The sequence below is a fragment of the Pavona decussata genome, unplaced genomic scaffold, assembly GCF_977016875.1.
Source record: "Pavona decussata unplaced genomic scaffold, jaPavDecu1.1 SCAFFOLD_324, whole genome shotgun sequence".
Classification (NCBI taxonomy): domain Eukaryota; kingdom Metazoa; phylum Cnidaria; class Anthozoa; order Scleractinia; family Agariciidae; genus Pavona; species Pavona decussata.
Genome location: NW_028145713.1, coordinates 291,355 through 311,259, shown reverse-complemented (window position 1 = coordinate 311,259; position 19,905 = coordinate 291,355). Strand labels below are relative to the sequence as shown.

General features: G+C 41.3%; 1 protein-coding gene and 1 pseudogene across 2 annotated transcripts in view; both read right to left on the bottom strand.

Moving 5' to 3' along the window:
* LOC146453656 (uncharacterized) overlaps positions 1 to 19,905 on the bottom strand; it is a 114,982-nt gene that overhangs the window by 21,378 nt on the left and 73,699 nt on the right. The window lies entirely within an intron of this gene.
* Positions 344 to 17,963, bottom strand: LOC146453664 (uncharacterized; annotated as a pseudogene). Its single transcript, XR_014859432.1, has 14 exons — positions 17,786 to 17,963; positions 16,161 to 16,395; positions 15,671 to 15,874; positions 14,174 to 14,356; positions 13,662 to 13,815; positions 12,700 to 12,917; positions 12,088 to 12,310; positions 11,105 to 11,373; positions 10,048 to 10,210; positions 6,918 to 9,222; positions 6,513 to 6,567; positions 5,437 to 5,679; positions 4,387 to 4,464; positions 344 to 1,689 (listed from the first exon to the last, which is right to left on the bottom strand). The product of XR_014859432.1 is annotated as an uncharacterized LOC146453664 (transcript).

Sequence of the window (19,905 nt, the reverse complement as noted above, 5' to 3'; positions counted from 1 at the left end):
AGTCATATTACCAATTAATCATAACTCTAACAACATTTGAGAAATATTAGCCAACAGTTTCAGTTTTGGTGAATAAATAGAAGACAACAGTTGAGTTAAGTTTCGAGATCGATTAAATTACAGCGCGCACAAATGACACATACTGTGCAATTACAGCAGGCATGGCGCGTACAATGTCCTATTATTGCTAAAATCATGGCTGCTGATAGCCGATCAGATTCCAGAATCTTGTTACAGTTGTGATTAATGATTTAAAATAGTTAGGCTTCAGTTTTTCCCATGTCTTCAAACAACATTTCGTCAGCGCGTTGGATGCCTCGCTGTTAAAGGGACGCGATGGCCTAATAGGCCCAATAGGCCGAGGTAAACTTAGTTCTCAGTCTGTACTTTACAGTGCTGACTTTCAGACTGTCTTGTAGTCTGAAATGTCACCCGTCTCCTGGGGGAAGGAGACGGCTGACATTTCAGACAACTGTCTTGGGTCTTATTTCGTAGGTGTAGACTAATCCCAAAGAACGCATATTTGGCCTAAATTACGGGGGTTTTTTTAGACCCCATCGGTTAGCGTCAGCCTGCTGTTTGCGTCTTACATTGATACTTTAAAACTGTAAATGATTTGAACCCAGGAAAAGAAAACACTTCGTAAAACTTGATTAACTGTATTTAAAACACAGTCGTTCCAATACACAAGACATGGTTCTTTGAAGCAATTTACATGCTTATGAAACGGCCCCTATGAAGAATTCACTAAAGAAATCCACAGACGTTTTAACACTGTTTGAAAATTGATTAGATTGAGGATTAATATAAGATGTATTGGGTCGGTTTCATTCTGATACAAAACAGATTCATGTCCTCATCAGAACTTCTCCTTGAAGTATTATAAGTCAATCCCCAATATGAATGTCAGTATAATATACCTGAATTTAGAAAGCTCGAGTTTTGGTTGAGTGCGTTCTTACTCATACTATTTCATTATGTATTTTGCGATTTACTGTTTCTCCTAGAGAATTCGAAACTCCCGGCCTGGAAAGGCGAGCGACTATTTCAAGCCAGAGACTTTACTCTTAGTTTAATTATCGACTGGTTATGCAACCCTGCCATCTTCAAAGCACGATATGGTGCTACAATTTATGCTGGAAGGGCCGCGACCGAGCACAATCCTTTGATTACACTACAGCTGAATATCTAAACAGGAACGTTTCTATTGAACAGTTGCTCCAACACATTTCCAAATTTAACTGTGGTTTGTGCACGGTCAAGGCCAAAAATTTTAACAAAATCAAATAACAAAGACATTTGTCTGGCTTCATAACCATTCACTTTTATTCACTACGCTTCGATTGAAAAGTAAAATATGATGAATATAACAAAAGTTTGAAAGTGTTTTAGGGTAACTTCGAAACTCATCCTGAACAAAAAAAAAATAGTTTTCCTCTTTCCTTTACACAATCCGGGCCCTGCTTTAATTTGATATTTACAAATATCACCTTCTTTACAGCTTGTCAGCTATTAAAGGTAGGCCACACTCGCACAAGATATCATAAAGATCTCCTACAGTCAGATGGCGGCGTCTTGCTATATAAGCCAAGGCAGCATCAGCTGGGTTCATAGTGCGTCTGTCAAGGTAACGGATCTCTTCCGGATTCAGACCCAGCATTTCTGCAACACACTTCCATTCATCTCCCCCTGCGGAACAAAAGCGAGGACCAGTTCAGTTTGACTGCTTAATCCAAAATTCATTGAAGAACGAAGTTGGTCTTGTCCATCAAATGCTCGCGGGTGTTTGACCATTTCTTTTAACCGAGCGCCTGACTTGTTTTTTCAGCTTTTTCGTTTTTTAATTCTCAAAGCTATAAATTTCAACTCGATCTGCATATGATGAACACATGTAGATAGCGTTGTAACGTTAAAAGGTTTGTGATAGACGGGGATGGGGGTGACCTGGAAATTGTTGCCTTAACTTAGCTGTGGAGAGTTGTGAATTAACCACAGGGTCCAGAGGAGTTCAATTTGAGTTCAATTCGATCATTTAAAACACGCTTTGAAAGTCTTACCTTTTAAACTAAATCCTGGCTTTATACAATAAAATCCTGAACCTAATTGCCACATCCTAATTTCGATCGAGCCGTTTGCCTGTTCGTTCGCCATGTTTTTCTTTACTTCGTAAACCGCAAACAACAGCTCGCGGGCGTAATTATATTTCGGAAAGCGAAGCTTTCCGAACGAGGCAGGAAGTGCCGACAAAGAGGCACGAAGTGCCGAGAGGAAAAAAGGAAAACGGAGGAAACTTGTATCACGTGACTCGTTTGATGTGTACTGCATGACCTGGTGACGGAAGTGAACAGTTACCGGAAACGGAAGTGCAATCAACCGTTACTAGTTCAAAATTCAAAACATCAGCTGTGGAGGGAGATTTAAACATGGAGAATTATTCATCGAAAAGGTCCCCTCCACTGCAAGAAAATCCGCCAGAGAGGAAACAAGCTAAATTATCTGGCAGGGAAAAGCACGCTTTTGTTTCTAAGCGGTAAGATTATGGAATGTTTGAACGCGCATTGATTTCTTTAGGTCAACTTTATTTTCAGGCTTTCAATGAATTACATAAGAGATTATCAGTCCTTCACTCTGATGAAAGCCATTCTAGAGGACTACAAAAACAACTATCTGGAGAAGGAAAATATAGATTTACCTTCATCTGAAATGGGAGTGATCTTAAAGGAGGTCTCCCCAGATGCGACTAGAGTACAGAGGAGAGTCAACGGTTGCCGATCGTGGCTGTATTCAGTTGTAAAGTTGAACTCGAACGATCCCCAGCAGTCGCACTCAGCTGATGTTATAAGATGGGAAGACCTGCCAAAACTCACTGCTGAGCTCGGGTGGCAGGTATCGGACCAAACAGACCACTTTTTTGAATAGATGAAGATCCAATCTCAAGACGTATGCAACGGCAACAGAGTGTTTCACGGAAAAGCACGAGTAAAACGACAGGGTCAACAGATTTTAGGGCATACGCATATGACCTGATCGCTGGATAAGGGTAACGCGGGCTCTGGTTATGAGATTGGATACGTAATTTCCGTCACCAGGTGTTGCGGTGCACATTGTACGAAAGCGATGCCGTTCAAGCCGAAAATTTCGCTCGCCGAAAATGTAGGTTTATCGAATGTTTCGACGGAATTTTCGCAATGTTTGGTTAGAATATAGAGATCCTAGCTCAGATAGGGAAAATGAAGCTTTTTAATTGAATTTCGCCCGAGTTATGGCGATTCGAAAAAAATAAGCCTAAATCGGTTTCCTCCATTTCTGAATTCTTGAGTGTTATTCAGGGGCGTAGCGTCCATATACGCACGTACGCCCATGCGTACAGTTGAGATCTGAAAATTTTTCCCATTAAATTTGCTGGGTAATAATTTCATATTTTCACATTACACAATAATGGCAAAGTGTATTTGAGTGGTAAGCAAAAATAGGAAAAACGCCTCACAAGATGGAAGCGCAAATGGAGTGGCATGGATCCGAATGTGACGCCGCAGACTTTGGTTGAGACTCTTGACCACGCAAACTCCCAATTTCATCCCGGTGAATTTGTTGCTCTCGTAACATTGTTTACTTATTCTTCGTCTACATGCACTGCCGAATGTAGCTTCAGTAGCATGAAGAGACTAAAATTTCCTCTGCGAAGTACGATGACGGACGAAAAATTAGCTCCTTAGCAATCCTTCATATACATAGACATGAGAACGTGGATATTGACAGGTTGGTAACGGAATTTGCCCGTCTTAAGGGTGACACCTCACCCTTTGCTTGTGACCTGTCTTCCTGTTTTAGTATTTTTTTTTTCTTTTCGAGACACTGTAGCTTACAGAAAACACCAGGAAAATGGTTAAAATAAACAACTTTTTGCCGCATTTTTGCCGCATTATTTATTGAAAATGCCCCGCAGAAAAACGAGGAGATAACATTTCCGAGACCCTAAATTTCAAAATTTTCTGCGGGAGCATGCCCCCAGACCACCCTAGTTGTAAGCGACTTTGGCGCTTACGAAAAATTTATTCTCGTGCGTACATCTTAAAAATCCCACGCTACGCCCCTGTTATTCGAGCTAAGCAAACTTCCGAGCCCACAGTAATTTGGCCGGCGGTAAATATTTTGTGTAACGCAATCGTAACGCAAGGTAAAACGAACGGATTAGCGTGTTTTATATGATCGAATTGAACTCGAATTGAACTCCTCTGGACCCTGTGAATTAACCATTAAGGTTAGAGATGGAAATTGCTCAACTTTTTGGGATGACTCTCTTCCAAAAGTCAGTTGTAACGTACTTAAATTTTACTATATAAATTAAAACGTTCTTATTACTATAGCAAACGATTTTTGCGTTACCACTTAGGGCGATAGTGAGCTCTGTCGCCTTTTGAATTGGGACTTCCAGCAGATGACGGCCTTCATGTAACAGTGGACCTATAGAAATTTGAAAAAAAAAAAACACTATAAAAGACATCTATAAGCATCACTATAGTGACAGCGCTTCAAAGACGGGAGTATAATATTATAATCGCAGTAGAACAGGCAATATTGAGAGCATCGTGAAGAGAGCTTTGTAGATAGGGGAACGGAAGTAACGAAATCTCTACAAATACAAAGGTTGTAAGTCTTAATCCTTAAAGATCCGAACATAGTCTATGCTTAGGTCTCCCAAAGGCTGCTAATTAACCACCCGAGATGTCGAGAATAGCAAATAAACTCAGGGTACAGAGTTAGAATATAAAGTACGTTGGCATCGTACAGTCAAACAAAGCGTGACTACGTGTGACATCGTATTAGCGATGTTACAAGCAGAATCCACTCAACACAACAATACGGTTAAAGAACGTGCCCTTTAAATAAAGAAAGAAAATAAAGGGAATATAAAGCGGTCTTCCGCTCATCAACGGTCGAAATAAGTGGAGTCTACCATGGACGCTCTGTGTTCTCAATGGGTGGGTGAAAACAAAATAAAAAAATATATGACAGTGGTAACGAGTTAGTGTACTGTATAAAGCGAATGATCAGTAACAGTTAACAATGCAAGCACTAGATCCGCTAACAGCAGTCTTAATCAACTCCAAGTAATGTGTTCACTTTAGAGTATTGCAGTTATCGGCAAGCTAACAGAATCTGATTGGTCTTCTAGTCAAGATATATGATGCAATATACCATTAACGTCTTGTTTGGAATGCTCAAGTTTCAAAAAGAAACAGGCAAAGTTTACTTTTTCTCATTTCACGTAATTTTGTTTAGTACAAAACCACTGTCTCACTTACTCTCGAACCACGTGAACTGAGATCCAACTTGACGCTACAGGCCTTGTTGGTTGTGAGTTCATACATTTAGAAATTCAGTAGTATAATTCTTAAACAGCCAGTAATGCATCAAAGCCAAGTATGAACCTACCAGTTGTTCCAGCTGGTACGATTTTCCTTAATTCTTGGACCACATCAACCCTGTTTGAGTTTTTGGCTGTTGCTGTGAAACAGCGGATCACAGCCTTCGTCTCAGGGTCTGGTTCTTTAAGAGAGGATTGATCCAGTTGAAGATTTTCCTTCCATTGATTCACAATCTGCTCGGCATCACTGGAGTGGCAAGAAAGGGATTCCAAGAGCTTCTCGGGTAGAGCAAGTGCTTTTCCTCCTTGTCCTAGAGAGTAAACTGATTTAGGACAAGTTTAAGATTTTCTAGCGTTTTGTTGATACTTGCTTTCTGCAGGAATGTATCATCTATGGACATTGACCTCCAAAAAAAATTGAACTGAGCAATATTTTATTGGGTAGGTGGAGGTACTTCTTGGTTATGTTTGTCATCTCCATTACATCTGCAATCTAAAGTTGCAGACTTATCTGGGTTCCAGCCGAGGTACTGATTAATACAACGATTGATTAGTGTCGCGGAGTTTGAAAAGAATACAGAGGCAATAATGGCGTCATTAAGTTGTGTGACTGGCGCCCGTAATCAGCGTGTAGAGTCCAGCCAAAGTGACTGGTAAAAAAGGGGGTTTTTTTTTGTAACGGTGAGCCATAGCTGAGTATGAAAAAATTATTAAAAATTACCCAGATCAGCTTGTGGGATTGATCTTCTCGAGTGTCCTAGGCTTTTCCTTAAGAGCTTTTGTTTGACTCAGTAGAGTTTTTGTCAAATTCCTGGCAGACCTTCAGATTCTAGATGGAATGGGAATTTGGAATGTTGGTTTTTCAGGAGAGGGGAAAACCGGATAACCTAGAGAAAAAATATCTCGGAGCAAGGACGAGAACTAACACCAAACTCAACCCACATATAACACCGAGCCCGAGAATCGAATCCAGGCCACTTTGGTGGGAGGCGAGTGCTCTCACTACTGCGCCATCCTTGCTTCCCTATCATGGATAGGCTGTGACAAATTGCAATTTATAAATACCACTACCTGGATAACCTGCCATGTTTCCTTTGTACTAAATCAATGGTTTTGATAAAAAAGGATGATAAAATCAGCTCACCCTCACCAGACGGAGGACATCTTTCGTCGGGCTCACCAACTGCCAACTGCGAGATCTAAATAATTACAAAAATTGGAAAAGAAAAATACCCACTTTACTGTAACCAACAAATGCCAGTTTATGAGCTCTTCCTTTTCCATGAAATTTCAGACCTATCGATTATTATATTAAAATACTACTAGCTGGTGTCACTACGTTCTCAATCAAATAAATATTCGGGAGTGTGCTTTTTATAAAAGAAAACTATTTTCTCGACTTTAATTTTTTACCTGTTAGTAATTTGTCAGACTTTCCAAATTGTCAATGCACGGCACTTTCATCGATAAAACACGGTGGAAGGAGTGCATCATTGAAAAGATGCACTATTGTTAAAAAAAAATTAATGGCCATTAACTATTTGTTCACCTGGTGCTCTGAAGAAGCAAGCCAATGTGTAAAGGTGGCGACCGGAACTCTGCAGTTTTCAGCAGTGGCAGACCTCGTACAATTCGCGTTTTTCTCGCTACTGCGCAACTCAGAAAGTGTCCAGAAGTGGAGACATTGCTCTTCCCGGCATCCTTGCTTATGATGAGTACGGCAGTAGTTGACTGCACGTCCACGACAGCAGACTGGGCAAATGACACTCATTTCATACCTCATATTTCTAAGCCAGCAAAATTCATTGCGCATGCACTCAAGCATCAAATGAAGTTGTCTTTGAACAGCAAGCGCACAGGTGACCCCAGTGGTACAATTTTGCAAATCGATGGACATGGTCATCTTTGAGGATAGTTCTTCGGCCAATTCAAGATTGATATTCGCTCTGTGAACAACCAACTCCACGGAGGAGGAGTGGGATAGAAGGATCACGGAGCATTCTTCGTCGTCAGAGGTAAAGAATCTGGCAAAATTGTGGAACATCTTAGATCTTCCTGACCTCCAGAAATTATTTTCTTCTCCCCACTGAAAGAACTCTAGGACCAGTCTTGGAAACAAACCCAGAGGGACATGACCATTTCGGAATTTGAGAAACAGAGACGGCAATTTTGCAGATGCAACAAGCTCAGCAATCTCCTTTTGTGGATGACACTTCAACATTGATGGCACAAGGTAGCTCTTGCTTTCAGAGGCATCTGATGGCAAAGGGCACAGTAAGCTGAATTTCTCCATAATTCCAACGAGACTGTCACAAGTGTCTTTGTCCTCAAGCAAAGGCTTCCACACATGTACTAAAAGGTTTTCATCCAGGATTCCTTCCTCTTCAAGTTTGAGCCATAACTCTAACAGTTTCTTCTCTGTGCATTGGTGAGCTGGCTGGACAGTAATCACTTTTTTAAATACGTCAATCAGCCACTGAGGATCCAGGATTACCAGTTTATTCAGGTCTTGTGAGTCATCAAAATGAATCAGACTTCGCAAGTCATGCAAGTAGTTTATCAATGTCTCTAACTCTTTGTCCTGATCAATGTTGCAGTCTTTTGACGCAATAACTTTTGCTGAATCTAACGAAATGCGTCTCTGTCCACTTTCCTTCATTGCGTTAAGAATCTTCTCAAATTTTAACCACTTGATTGGAATGTCCTCTTTAATGTGAGGTAAATTTTGAGCAGTAGTGCGAATTTCCTGTCGCAAGCGCATCACCTCGGAACACTCAGACTCAGTCCCTGACTTTGTGTTATCCACAACGAACACATCAATCAAATGGGTGCCATATGGCTTTTTCCTCAGACAACCAAAGATTTGGAAGCCAGTTCTCTAGGGTCGCAATCAGTGTAGGGTGTATCTGCATGAGTGCAAACCAAAAAAACTGCAGGTAGCTTCTTAGGGAGACCCTCTGACTGAGATTCGTTTCTGTTGTCGTTTTCACCACTGGCTAAAGAAGCCACAGACATCATCCAAAAATCAAGATAATCCAAATTAGTTTTTGGATTGAAGCGCTCTGGGGATTTCTCGTATACTCCTTGTTTCAAGGGAGGCTCAGCTAACTCGTCGGGATTTAGACTGAGGTCGTAAACCAAACAATACATTGCCCGTGATGACATGAAGAGCGGATGGGTTACATAGTAAACTGACTGCCCAGCAAAATCCCACAAAGTTGAAAAAATGTCTTCCCCACTGTCCTCCCAGTCACCTTGAAGTAGCGTTTCAGTTACAGTTGCTACCTCTTCTGGCACGTACGAAGTGGAACGATTAACGTCTTCTTCATTCCGTTCTCTTGGACCAGATGTTGATACACGGGTTACCCTGTTGTCGAGTGTTAGGTCTTGATCGCTAGCTGTATGAATATGCTCGGCTTCTCTTGTAGGATCCGTTGTACTTGGTTGGCTTGGCATCTCAGTGATTTCAGAATCAAAGGCACCTTCCATTTGTACAGTATCTCCCTCAAGCATCGTGCTTGCACTTTCCTCTTTTAACCTGTCAACAATCCACTTTGCCATGTGATATATGAATGAAATCGCTGAGTCATAATCCTGGTCTTTTTCCTTCGTTCCTGGTTTCCATGTTTCTGTGGTCACCTTGAAATGAGAAGGATCCACATTTATGCCTACAGTAGAGTCTTCCTCTGGGTCAAAGCGCATCCCCTGAAGCGACTTCTTTAAACTGGTCTTCCCGACCCGGTGTTGTCCAATAAGCATTATTGGTACCCTCTTGTCAGAAGTTCTTCCAGCATCAAGGGCCCTATTATAAGCTTCTACAGCTGAAATACCACGTGCACGAATTTCTGGGGGAACTGAATTGCAGCATAAAAAGAAAAAAAATGAAAGCATGCATACTTTACGTGGCATGTTACAGTAATTGTGTTCGCATTTCAATGAGCGTGTTACAAAAAAAAGATGGAGTATATAGGAGAATAAGATACCTTGCCTGTGAATGAAGAACATAATTGAAGTCGATTAGCCATTCCGTTGGTCAGTAATTAAGCAGGAATAACATTTATAGTCTTATTCAACTAAAAAGAATTGCAAAATTGCTCTATTGTGGTGCTGCGTCCGTGGAGAGTGTTAACGAATGCTTAGTTTTATCAACAAAGTCGATGAGGTATTTTGGACACCGTTACAAAATTCAAGCCCCGACGTTTCGAACGTTTAAGCCCTTTGTCAGAAAGAAATAAAAAATTCGCTCTGAAGAAGGGCTAACGCTCGAAACAGGAATCAAATCTCTTTACAGTTACCTTATAAGCTCTGTTCATAAAACTAAACATTACTTTAAAAGATGAGTCGCAGATTGTAAGATTCTGCCCCGAAGTCACAACTCATTTCAAACTTTATAACTTATAACTTAAACCAAACTGTCTAGAACGTAACCAGATGTTATCGCGATGGTAATCTTTCGGGGATAATTTAAGGAAAATCTGTCGAGCATAAACGAGACCAATTCAAGCAATAGTCCACGAAAGAACCATAGAAGTGTGCTAGGGGGACGTCAAGTATTTTTGTTGTGTAAAACATGAGAAGCGAAATATGTATGTCTAATTATTGACTTGCCACAAATAAGTATCCTAGAGCTTTCCTAGAATTAACGTAAGTGAATTTCACATGGCCTTTCTATTGCTTACTTGTTGCTGCTAATCCAGTTCCTTGTACCTCACTAACTACCAGACCTTGGACTTCTTTCACGAACGCTAAGAATTCGGGTATCTTCTGGACTATGACCACGGGTTCCCAGACTCCACTGCTAAGTAGCCTGTCCCAGTCTTCGCAGTGTAAATGGAGATCAGTCTGCAGAGACAGTACAGACGATACAACGAAGGGTCTATATTTATAGTGCCAATAACGAAAATATAAATTAATCTTGATGATAAAAGGTGAAGAAAAAGAAGGGTGAAAAGCGGGTAAAAAAAGTCCATTTTACGAGTTTTTCTCTCCTGTATCTCCTGTATTTATGGTAGTTCTCAAACTGTTCTAAAGGGAGTACACAGCCTTTTATCGGCTGGATAGTATGAAGAAAAAGCAGCTAGTTGCTGTTATTAGGTACGCCCCGGCCACACGCGGCCAATGCCCTCAGATGAACTGCAAAAGTGTTATTACTGTTGTTGTTGTTGCTGTTGTTGTTGTTTGTAAGAGGGCTTTCATGGTCATCAGATGATGGGTATAATATTATATGTATCTTCGATTCGCCCTCCGTGTTAAGTCATTTTGATAGCCTCTTTTATATGACAGCAGCTACTTGAAATGATGAGTCGAGCGACTGTTTTCAAAATGTTTCGAATGCCTGAATAATTTAATTATTGCCTGTATTTCTTCAATCCTGATATTATAATAATGCGCACGGTCGTTATAATTAAAAAAAAATAAAGCTATAGGAGACTCTTAGACCTGGGTCTACAGCTCAGTGGTGAAGCATCCTGACGCGAGTGATTGGAAGGCGATGGGTTCGACTCCTGCAAGGCTAACTCGAATCTTTCTCCGAATATGCCTGCGTCACTGACAGATAAAATACATATGCCTCATTTATTTACCAACCAGGTAAGTATTTATAATACAATGTACCGATCAAAAAGTTCTGGCAACCTTGGGTTGAGTCAATGATCTAACTCTATTATAATACGAGAAATTTCCAGAGAACTTGAAGTAAGAAATAACTTTTGCTAGGTAGCTATGGAAGTAACTTACCGATTCCCTGTATTCCGCTTTCCCCATGACGTAGCGCCAGGTGTGTTCCCTTGAGAGGATAACTGCAAACCCTGAATCAGCGGTGAACAGGGTTCTTTTAGACAACCTCTTATGGGTTAAGTGAAATCCCTCGGGTAAATTCTCAGGAAGACGTAGCCCAAATCCATCTTCATCACACATAGTCATTTGAGATAGGTATGTTGATAAAACATTTCTCACTTGCTCGTCCGGTTCGTAGTCTGTGGCCAGGCCTCTGTCTGTCACATGATCTAGATCGTAGGGTAACATTCAAGTTGATTTCCCAGTCGCAGAAACCAAACTGGCTTAACGTAACTTTAAAAAAAGTTAGTTCTAAGTAACGGTTTAATCCTTTTCTAAAACAAAATACAATACTCAAAAACAACCTCGTGGTCTGAAAACGACCCCTAATGTATTCTCAATCCTGGTAGGTCATGAGACTCAAAAACAAATAAACAACTTCATATAGAGCACTCAAAGTAGCCTTCACATCAAAAATCAGCACGTTTCACATGGATTTCTAAAGTAAGGACATTATCTCAGAGAAAAACTGCCTAAACGTTCAACGCGGTTTTAGGGGACCTTCTTCACTTCGTGGTCATCCTCGATATTTATATCGACTTGTGAGGATTCTTCACTTGGGGAGTTACAACGTTGTTATGGTGTTTGATGTTACTGTTGCTTTGGAAATGTATTTGGCAGGAACTGAAACTTGACTTATTTTGCCTTGTTACGTTGCAGGCGTTTTCTCGGATGAAAAGCAAACGCGACGAATGATAAAGCTGTCAATGGAAGGGTCGCAATGATTAACTTGAATTCTAATTTTTCCCTTCAAAATACTCAAGTGCGCTGCCTGCCACGTGCTTCCCACCACCCTAACATCAGTCGAACGATTAAATCCCGATTTCTGTAGCTGAATTTACCAGAAATGTAAATTAAAAATGAATAACTAGGCAAAAACACACCTGTTCGTCCACGAATGCTCAATCTTGTGCAATCATATTTGCAACCAGGGAACAAAATGTCCGCTTGCAAATATTTCCGAGATTTAAGAACCAGCCATCCTCGGCACCGTGATCGTGTTGCTTCGTCTTGAAAGTGAACCTCGTCCAAGACGTTCTTTACGTCACTAAAAGGGATTTGAATATCCTCCAGTCTCTTCCTGACTTTGTTGTGTGCAACCCACACCTGTTTAAGAAAAAGGATTCAGTTGTTCACTTCTAAGCAAAAAGAATCTCTCTGGTCACTACCAAAGTGCCTTCAGTTGCAATCGTAGTGAAACCGACACTCAGCGTTGAAGTACATGTTGCGGATTTGACGGTTCAAAAGTCATTTGTCAGTGCCTTTAGACTTCCCAAGATCTTTCACGTGCCTGATAACTGTTTGCTGTTGTTTCTTTGCACCTGCTTTGAATTCGTTTAATACTGTTGGGGATTTCAGGTTAAACAGAAGATCACATTAAAAGGAATGAATACTGATTTAATTGGCTACAGAAGTAGAGGGCATGTTTTTCAACAAGGATTGGCAAAAACTGGAAATGGAATTCCTATCTTTTCTCACTTTCCATCCCTACCAACCTTACACCGTAACTGACGACGAGATGGCGTCAGATAGGTTAAGTCGTATCTTGCTTTGAATGGAACGTTTTCATCCTCTCTGTAGTGGTTTTCTTTGAAGATTCTCTCGTTAAGGTCTACTCCTTCTCTAAATGCCATTTTCCAGTTACTTCTTTCATCTGACGATTGCAGTTTCTCAGTTGCTTCATTAACGGTCCAATCTCCCTCACTGACGTTCTCTAAGAAATAAAGCAGTGTTTAGTTTATTTTTAGTTGCTGAATTCTTCCCTCTACAGATCCGTTGGGTCTCATCGTTAACGGTTTATGCTTTTTAGGTGTCAACGTTTTTGCAATCGAGTGTATAAAGCACACATTAAACGTCGAAGTTCCACATGACAACATTTTGACAATAGGACTTGATGAAAGTGTCAACTTCCATTAAGTGTTGAATTATACGTACAGTATAGCAAACTCTTCGAATTGGTCTCTTAAAACAGCTTACAAACAGAGCAAAAAAACCTCTTGGTAATTACCAAAAGTGGTCGTGGTCGCTTACGGGAGCTTTTTTTAAAATTAGAGGAGTTTGGATGAAAATAAACACGGGGTTTTAAAGCGTCGGTCGTAACGAGAGCTAGTCACCTAACAGAGCGGTCGAAAGGACAGCTTCGACTGTATGATAATGAGCAAAACGAGGAAAGATGACAAATTATGTCTTTCGGTGATACATATATATATACCCGTAGCTTGTTTTACGTCTGTTGGCCATCAAGTCTAGTCACGAATCGTATTCAGATTGTTTCAGGACTCCTGATTGTGATGCAGTGTAACACGAGGCTGTCAAACAAATATCCATACCAGAGGGCGCACTGTAGAAGTGTGATCTTTCAAAAAACAAGCAAACACTACAAAGTACAAGTCAAAAACCCATCTCTGTATGGAAGATAATTATCGTTAGACGTAAAGAGGGTTCAAATATATCATGCCTTCTTTAGGAATCCGGATGACTGCCGTTCCAAAGTGGCACCACATGTCGGCCTTCACATACTCGCCCCCCTCTTTGATCTTACGAAGCGAAACCAAAGCGTCCTTCATGAGTTTTAGCACATATTCTGAGCGATTACTGGAGCTGTCCGATTCCTATGACAGAGGACAACATCGGACAATTAGAGAACTAGAAGAGAAAGAGTAAAGTACCTCCTCTGCTAGCACCGTAGGGAGAAGTGATGTAGGTAAAAAAAGGGGCGGGGGGAGGGGTTAATAATAAAATATCTCCACAAATTCCTGACAGTCAAAAGCCACTAAAGGAAGCATGCTCGAAAACCGCAAAATGAAACATGAGGACAAATATCTGTAATCACTATTACTTTGTAAACTGAGTAGACATAAATGCTAAAAATAGGCGAAGCGGCACATCCAGATTGATCCAAAGACAACTAAACAAAATTTCACAGTATGCACAACAAATAACCAAACATGCAAGATAGCTATAGTACACCTGTGGTTCACATTGTTTGGCTGGTATCAGTCGATACTGCAGGTGCGATTCCGGTAGCAGCATACGATTCTCGTGTTGCACGTGTTCCACTTTCAGTTTATAGTCCTTAGGGAGATTCCAACCATCAATGTAATAAACAACTCTGTTAAATTGGTTTTCGACGCCAAAAAGTCTTTTCCTTGCCTAAAATTGAAGCCGAGCGTTAGTTAAATTATTGGTGATATGATGTGATATGATTTGATTTAATTTGATTTGATATTTATACCTAATCGTACCTTTTAAGTACGTTGCAGTGGCATATCGTGCGAGTTTGGTCTCTCCATGGTCCTAACCATGGCGGGACCAAACGAGCCGAAGCCGCCGAAACGAGCCGAAAACGAAACGAGCAAGTAAGTCCAGAAGCTCATAAATGGAATGGGCGAATGCCGATATAGCCGCGTCTTTTGTATTTTCCCTTGTCTTCTCTTGTCTCGCATTTCTCAGAGCTTCGATCTCTTCTCAGAAACAACAATCAACATTTTACACACTTTCTATGATATCATTTCGATTCTCTCTGTCACAGACTTTTGTTGTATGCAGTAGATTGGACAGAAAGACCGTTTTCAGTCTTTACATGTCAAACGCTTCTTTCACTCTTGATCATCACCATACGCCAATTCCTAACTACTCACTTATTCTCACACAATACGTCTTACAAAATCCAAAGGAACGTAGTTTTCCTAAACTTTGTGCAGTAATTTCGCCTTAAATATTAGAGTATAATGCGTGACCTGAAACGTCACGCGATTCGCTCCTTTTACTGATGACGAGTCAGTGACAAAGGAAATTCAAACAGCCGGATTGCTTGCTTTGCAATTTGGGTATGGCAAACGACGCCTGTATATAAGTTTTAAAGGTCAACTGTTCTGATTCTTCGATTACTCTCCGATGACAAATGTAAACATGGTATAAACGGAAGAAACACACATTTTACTAATTTTGTTTCCACTTGTAATCACGACCATGTAAGCATGAATGCAAGGCCATTAATAAAAAGGTAAAAATTGACTGCTAAGTTCTTTTTCTTCACCATTGTAAAAAGGGGGAGGAAGGAAGGAAGGAAGGAAGGAAGGAAAGAAGGAGGGAAAGAAGGAAGGAAGGAAGGAAGGAAGGAAGGAAGGAAGGAAGGAAGGAAAGAAGGAGGGAAGGAGGGGAGGTAGGAAGGAATGAAGGAAGGAAGGGAGGGAGGGAGGGAGGGAGGGAGGGAGGAAGGGAGGAAGGGAGGAAGGGAGGGAGGAAGGGATGTAGGGAGGGAGGGAGGGAGGGAGGGAGGAAGGGAGGAAGGGAGGAAGGGAGGAATGGAGGAAGGGAGGAAGGGAGGAAGGGAGGAAGGGAGGAAGGAAGGAAGGAGCCACCTTTTGATTAGTTGCCCAAGGAATGATTGCCGAATAAAAAGATGAAACAATTAAGGAAATCATCATACAACCGAAGGAAAAAAGTGTAATAATATTGGCTCACCACTATAGTTCCGATGTGTACTTTTGCCAGCTTCCTTTGCTCTTTATTTCCAAGAATTATGTATATCTCCCCATCTTTAACAATTAACTTTGCTCCCGTTTGGCCACTGATTTCTCGAAGATTTGCTTGCCGCTTACCAATGACATATCCCTTGTATTCATGTTCAATTTCCACTCGTTCCCATATCGTGCTCTGCACCTCTTCCTGTGTAAAGAAATTAAATCGCACGCAGTCATGAGAAAATCGCAAGTGCCCCCAAACGTACTGACATTGTGCTAATATACTGACACTAGCCTAAGTGACTGCAGAATGTCTCCAGTCATTAGTTCTTCACTTCCAGTGTAGAAATATTTCCCTTGTACCATGTTTTACCGATTTTTTCACAAAGGGCAACTGAAAGTCACTCACTCAGTCACTGAATTAGCTGTTGAACTAATAGTTCTTAGTGGTGAGTGTATTTTTTTTGTTGTTTGTTGACAGTACAACTTACCACTTTCTGCAAGATAAGATTCTTAGCGATTGTCCTTTGTTCCTGATTACCACACACTGTAAACCCTTCCTCTTCCTTGCTTTCAGAGAAAACGCTTGCTCCAGATTTCTCCCTAATTTCATTTAGCATATAGCCACCCCTACCGATCACGTGGCCTTTCATTTCTTTCGGCACTTGTACAAACTCGCTATCAATTTCCTCTGTACTAAGATCCTTGATGCTGTCGTAGTTGGGTCTGTAAAGAGTAACAAAGCATGGTTAGAGAAGAGCTGTCAGATTTATGTCAATTTCAACATAATAAATTAAGGCAGTCGCATAATATGATATATATTAAAATAAAACTTTTTAAAATAAATGGCAGCTTTGAAAAATAGCTTGAAAAAGGTTTGAATGGAAACAAGATGCTTGCCGTCTCACCTTCCCAAACACCCACCCCAGCTAAATAAGCGGCCTCATTTATTCCCACTGCACGCCTCGTAGATTTTTCAACCTTTTCTCCCAGCACAATTGAGCTAATGGAATAGTTTATAGTATTTAATCATTCACTGCATGCTTTAACAGTTTTACGACTTCGCGGCACCAAAAAATATAATGGAACAAACTCTTAATACCCTAGAACAGACTTTATCCAATCGCACTTTTGCTCCTTCCATTCCGTCCGAAATCCCTGCTAATCTAAGTTAACTTAGGCTGCCGGAGTATTACCTAGTAATCAGTCTCCCCGCCATGGCCGTGACTCCAACTCTCGAATGTTTTGACCGAGCGAAAACCGCATATCTGGAGTGGGTGACCATCACGACGAAGTTCGTGAATCGGCGGTCGTGCTACTGAGTGTATGTGGACGCGTAGAGACCAAGCCTCTATAATGGCAGCGATAACACAAAACTCTTTGGTAATTGTAGACGTGATGAGTGTATGAAAAAAATCGAGTTTACAGAGAATGTAAATTTTCGAGACTAAATAGCGTGACCTTAACACTTAAATACGACTCACATTTGCATAATGCCTGTTACTCAACACAAAATCAAACTGCATCATAAAATTTCAAACCAAAATTTATAACTTCTCTTAAACATCAAAAATAAATAAACAGAGCAGTCCTTTTTCGGTTCGATACGAGTCATAAACTCTAAACCCAAGGCGCGTCAAATATACACAGATCTTGAAATTAGAGAGCATTTGACAACAAAACCAGACGTAAGCTGTTGTATTAATTTCAACTCAACTCTGAAACTAGACGAAGCACACTTGTAAAGACGAATCAGATCCACACTATGATAACAACTCCATTCAAGCAATCCAACAATGTATAACGTACTTAATCTGAGATGAAATCAATTCTAAGGATATCCGAATCAAGCTGGTTTAGCCGTGTGCGTGCCGCGAGTGAAAATTTCCGGGCCGTGCCAGTTCTTTTGACAAGTTATTAGAGTCAGTATACAAAATGCACAACTTAGGCTGGTGCTGCTTTCTTATGTTTAAAGCGGTAGACTAGTAGGAGTCACAAACATTACCTTATTTTATTTCCTACAAATGGAAATTTAGTGAAGGGAACAATTATTCACTTGCAGCGATATCTGAATCGGTTGGTAATCTGTTTATACACCAACTAAAATATGTCTTACCGCTCTCTCCGTCGTTCAAAGCCCCAGTTGGCCATGGTGTTGTGGCCTTAAAGTGCTGTTTTTCTGCTTAGGTAATTTGATGCACCGTACCTGATAAGTAAGCGACAACAGGCTAAGAGAAATGGTTGAAAACGACTCAAAGCTAACCTCACGACGATATCGGCCGAAGTACTTCCGGGCTATAACTGTGGTTGCCTCGATCGTTGTAAGCCGCGTCGCCTGGAACGAGTTTCGATCGTAAACAATGCCGGGTTGTCGTCGTCGCCTGGTATTTTGTTAGTTTCCACTCAGTTATTACTCGGGCTTTAAGGCGGACCGAGTTAACGTTTCGGTAGCATTATCAAATTCTTTTTATTTTTCTTTTTGGGGTCGCGATGGGCCGAGAGATAAGACTTTGGGCCACAAGTTATTGTTCTTGGTCTCGTTTTTTGTACTCGGCTGGTACGAGTTACGTAGCCTGCGTAGCTGGCGGTTTTGGTGGGCGGGAAAGACGGGCCAAAACGAGTGGTGCAGCTGCGGGTGAAATGGGGAGAGAACCGCGACAGTCGCGGCGAAGCCGCGTCAACGAGCGGCTTCGCCGCGACGAACCGCCTGCCCGGATTCCACCGCCCCCAAAATTTACATATTTGACAACCTGTCGATATCCAATTAACCCAACCAATCAGATGGCAGATGGTAAAATGAAACCTTCTCGGCTGGCTATCAAAACATATCCTGGAAATTCGATATGTTTTTTTCGATGGCGGCAAATGCCGACACTCCGAAAAAGCCTGTCAAGGGATAAAAGCTTTCCAGTTCTACAACAAGTGTCAATGATAACTGTCGATTGTGCTCTTGCCAGCGGTGACAATATAGTCTCCCATTTTATAATTGTAGGGATAGGATTTTAACCGTGTAGTTATCATTATCTTGCAACCTTTGTATTGCCGGGCCCGGCTATTTACTTTTGTGGCAAGATGTTGTGTTTCTTAATTGTCACTGTTGTTTTTCTCTTGATCCTTTCTCTAGCAAAGTAGCTTCTTTGAAAGCTATGCAATGCGTTAAATTGAGGGCTAAAGGCCGCTGTAGTCACGGCTGTGTTTTTTTTTTTTTTTTTATCGCTCCGCTCCGCTCTATAACTGTGAGGTTTGCGTTGCGGGCGGGGGAGCTTAGTATTTTCCTCCTGTGCTTTGATTACGCTATATTATTATTAGGCAATTCTTCTGTGTTGCTATGGCCAGGGGCTGCTACGAGTCCTTTAGCTGTTCGTTGATTCTGTGGCATTTTAGGCTATGGTCAGGCAAGACCGCGGTTTCGATCCAAATCTTGTGGATTGATCTCTTCAGTTGCCGATTCTTTAGAAATGATAGAGCTCTCGGTATCCTTTCAGAATACGCGCTCTTTTTTCGAAATTTATACCCACGTTTCGGATCAAATATTCTGCTCGATGAAGCTCGCTGTCTTCTTTCAATGCTGTGAGAATGAGGGTTTGTCGTCGAATATTAAGGTTCGATAAAGCTTAAATAATGCTTCTTCTGTCGTTTTGCTTTTCGCGATAAATCCTGAGAGCCGTATAAAAGGAGAACGTTCCCATGGGAGTTTAATAAAACATTTGATTGACGTTTGTAGAATCTCACGTTTGTAGAATCTCATCCAATGAAAATGGTCCGTACGCCAGCGTACGGACTACTCAAAAATGCCGCGAATCCGGGCAGGCGGTTTCTCGTTGCCCTCGCCCCATTTCCCCGCGGCTTCGGCACTCGTTTTGGCCCTCTAGCCTGGCTTTCCGGTGAGCCCACCCATAAAAACCGCCAGCTACGCTACGAGTTACGTTTTCCGTCGTGTTATCAAACTCTTTAAATTCTCGGTCGCGTTCTTTGTTTTCGGGCCGTGAGGAGTGTTTACAACATGCGAGCCAGACGTGCGAGGCCTGAACAAAACATGCGAGGCATGCAAGACATGAACAACCCCAACATAAACTGCTAACCGTTAAGGTAACCAGGGAGCTATTTAAGCTTACCTAAGCGCTATTTAGGCTAAGTGGAGTGCTCTTTAGGCTAACCGGAGTGTTTTTTAGGCTAACCTTAGTGTCTCAAGGCTAGTTTTGTTTAACCGAAAATTTGGCAATTAAATCAGTCTAT